General features: G+C 42.5%; 1 protein-coding gene across 1 annotated transcript in view; it reads right to left on the bottom strand.

Moving 5' to 3' along the window:
* Positions 1-4,058, bottom strand: part of LOC102760711 (signal-regulatory protein beta-1) — a gene marked incomplete at its 3' end in the record, with an annotated part of 38,841 nt that overhangs the window by 27,989 nt on the left and 6,794 nt on the right. The gene's annotated exons all lie outside the window — the stretch shown is intronic.

Below are 4,058 nucleotides of genomic sequence, written 5' to 3' on the forward strand. Positions count from 1 at the left end.
AGGAAACCTGATGCATCTAGACATCAGGATGCTTCCTCTCAGGATGATCCCACACCCCCAGAGGCAGGTCCTGTCCTTCCCTACAGGACTTAGTGTCACCTGCTGCTCCTGTGAGCCCTGCACAGCCTTCATGTTGGGACTGTTTTTCTTCACAAAAGAAGTTCTGATGGGAAATGCTACAAAGTCATGATAAGTAAGAAAGGGAAATGAGAACTGTTTGTAATATTCTCTATTCACTAAAAAGACTAACAAAAAACAAATGCCTGATACTTGTTATTGTTTCATAACAAGTAGTGAAATAATTTCATTGTTTCCATTATTAAAATGGAAAGGTGAGTGTAAATTGTAAGAAATTAGATACTTTACTTAGTAAAAAAATTTGGAATGTCTTATAATCTTTTATTTTATTAATCATGCCCAAATATCCACGCATAGTAAGTAACATGCTTTATTTTATTTTATTTTATTTATTGTCTTAAGAGATAGAGAGAACAAAAGAGAGACAAATAGAGAGAGAAAGGGAGAGAGAGAGAATATTGTTGTTCCACTTATTTACCCATTAACTAGAGGCCTGATGCATGAAGATTCATGCAATAATAGGCCTTCCTTCCCCTGGCTGCCGGCACTGCCTTCGCTCCAGAGGGAGCAGCCTTTCTACCTTCCCACGCTGCCCAGAGGCCCGGAGCTGCTGGGCTGGTGTGGAATGCCTGAGTCGTTTTATGGCAACAATTCAAGCACCCTGCCCCACCCCGGCTGCTTGGCGCCAGTGTATGCAAATTAACCTGCCATCTTTGTTGGGTTCATTTGCATAATCACGCCTGATTGGCTGGTGGGCATTGTGAAGGTATGGTCAATTTGCAGCTTTCTCTTTTATTAGTGTAGATTGGTTGATTCTTGTATGTGCAATAACCAGAGATTGAACTCGCAACCTTGGTGTATCAGGAAGATGCTTTAACCAAATGAGCAAGCCAGCCAGGATGTAAATAATGTGTTTTTAAAGGATCAAGTAACATTCATAATAGAGGAAACATTGTTATCTGTAGCATGAATGTAATGGTGAACTGAAAAAATGTCATCTGTATTATCATTATAATAATAAAATGATTAACATTGAATTTTTAAAAAAAGGGTGCATTTAAGTGCCATGTCATCTCTGGAAGTGTCACTCTTCCCCAAATAGTTCTGCTTTCCACTCTCTGGCCTCATGGAGTGTCGAACTTCTAGACCAGTGGTCCACAAACTGTGGCTCATGAGCCACATGTGGCTCTTTGGCCCCTTGAGTGTGGCTCTTCCACAAAATATTGACTTCTGTGCATGGACCACAAAGTTTCAATCGCACTGTACATGTGCGTCCGCATGTGGTATTTTGTGGGAGAGCCACACTCAAGGAGCCAAAGAGCCGCATGTGGCTGAGCTGCATGTGGCTCGCAAGCCGCAGTTTGCCGACCACTGTTCTAGACCATTGCCAGGTGGGATCAGGAGACTTCCTTAGACCACTCAGTTGTGAGCAGAGATAATGGCTGTGTTTTGTGGTATTTGCATTTAACTGCAAGAATCACTATGGATCAACTTCCGTTTCCCTGGAGACCCACATGTCATGATGGGGTCAAGTTCATCAGCCTGGGTACTTGAGTGGCAGTGACGTGCAGAGCTCCCAACACATTGTGAATGTGTCATTTAAATTAAAAGTAAAACAACGTTTTAAGTTCCTCAGATTTTTTCACATAGCAAATCATGTTATGCAAGAGGCCCAGTGCACAGCATTCTGCACAACCTGGGGCAGGGGGAGATCCCTCAGCCCAGCCTGCACCCTTTAGCTGTCTGGGAGCTCTTGGGGTATGTCCAACTGGTGGACATCCTTAGTGCTGCTGCAGAGGTGGGAGACGCTCCCACCACTGCCACTGCACTTGCCAGCCTTTAGCCTGGCTTGTGGCTGAGCAGCACTCCCCCTGTGGGATTACACTGACCACCAGGGGGCAGCTCCTGTATTGAGCATATGCCCCCTGGTGGTCAATGTGCATCATAGCGACTGGTCCTTCAGTTCAGCTGTTCCATCAATTTGCATATTACCCTTTTATTATACAGGATTAGTTTCCTAAGGCTGATTTAAGAAAATACTTTAAACAACAGAAATCTGTTTTTTTATAGTTGTGGAGGTCAGAATCCAAAGTTGGTGCTACTTTGGAGTAAATTAAAGGTGCGCTGAGCTATGTTCCTTCTGGAGGCTCTGTTCTCTGCCTTTCCAAATTCTAGAGGCTGTCAGCATGCCTTTCCTCTTGTTCCACATGTGCCTAGCACTCCAACCTCTTGCTTCCATTGTCACTTGCTCTTCTCTAATTTCAATTTTTTACTACCTTTTTGTAAGGACCTTTGTGATTCTATTGTGTGTACCTGATAATCTAGGATAATCTATAATAATAAAAGCATAATATGCTAATTAGACTGGATAGCTGAACGACCTTCCAGATGTCATTCCGGAGTCCTTCCAGGATGAAGCTGTGGTGGCAGAGGGCGAGGCAGAGGTGGTTAGGGGCAATCAGCCAGACAGGCAAGTGGTTGGGAGAGCAGTTAGGGTGATCAGGCGGGTGGGAAGGTGAGCAGTTAGGAGCCAGTGGTCCTAGATTGTGAGGGGGATGTCCAACTGTGATTCTGACTGCCAGAATTGGGCCTAAACTGGCAGTTGGGCATCCCCCGAGGGTTCCCGGATTGCAAGAGGGTGCTGGCCAGCTGAGGGCCACCTCCCATCCCCATGCACGAATTCTGTGCACTGGGCCTCTAGTATTTTTATATCAACAGTCTTATTTTAATCATTTCTCCAAAATCTCTTTTACCATATAAAGTAAAATATTCACAGGCTCTGGGTATTAAGAAACAAACTTCTTTTGTGGGGTGGGGTACATTGCTCTGTTTACCACACACATCTCCTCTGACTGTTATAGAAACTGCTATAAATAAAAACACCTATGCATGCGGCATTGTCACAGAGTATGGATGACAAGGCCATGACTGGAATCTACATAAGAACTATTCAAGCAGTAAACTGGGGGAGCAATTTGCAAAATACAACTAGAAAGCAATCACAGAAGGAAAATAAAGTCCCCACAAATAAAAAGAAATCAAGCAGTACCCTCCCTCCCCCCAAAATCAATGGCTCGAAGAAGGAATCACAAGAGGAAATAGAGAATACCTTGAGGAAAGTGAGAGTGAAAACACCACACATCAAAACATATGATGCAGACAAAGCAGTGCAAGAGGAAATTTATAGCTGTGAATACATACATTTAAAAAGAGAAAAAATCGTAAAACAATAACATATTGTATATCAAAGAAATTTGATAAAGAAGGGAAAAATAAACCCTAAACTAAAGTAGCAGAAGAAAGAAAATAATAAAGTTTAGTGCAGAAGTAAATAAAATGTGAATTAAAAAAAAAACACAGAGAAAATTAAAAAACCAAGAGATGGTCTTCAAAAACTTCCACACAATGAACAAACCTTTAGTTATGTTGACTAAGAAAATAATGGAGAAGATGCAAATAAGTAAAATCAGAAAGAAAAGAACATTCCTAATAATTTTACAGAAACAGAACTTAGTTTCATTTTTATAAGATACAGTGGTGATGAACAATCCAAAAATGAAATTAAGCAAACAATTCTATTATCTTTCTTCTTCTTCTTTTTTTTTAATCCTTACCTGAGGATATTTTCCATTGATTCTTAGAGAGAGTGGAAAGGAGAGGGAGAGACAGAGAGAAACACAGATGTGAGAGAGACACATCAATTTGTTGTCTCCTAAATGCCCCTGACCAGGGACCAGGGCCTGGAGCTTGTAACCAAAGTACATGCCCTTGACTGGACTAGAACCGGAGGCCCTTCAGTCCCCAGGTTGATGCTCTATCCACTGAGCCAAACCGGCTAGGGCAATGGTTGGCAAACTGCGGCTCACGAGCCACATGCGGCTCCTTTCCCCCTTGAGTGTGGCTCTTCCACAAAATACCACGTGCAGGTGTGCATATACAGTGCGATTGAAACTTCATGGCCCATGTGCAGAAGTTGGCAC

Source organism: Myotis davidii, unplaced genomic scaffold (genome assembly GCF_000327345.1).
Source record: "Myotis davidii unplaced genomic scaffold, ASM32734v1 scaffold32, whole genome shotgun sequence".
Lineage (NCBI taxonomy): Eukaryota > Metazoa > Chordata > Mammalia > Chiroptera > Vespertilionidae > Myotis > Myotis davidii.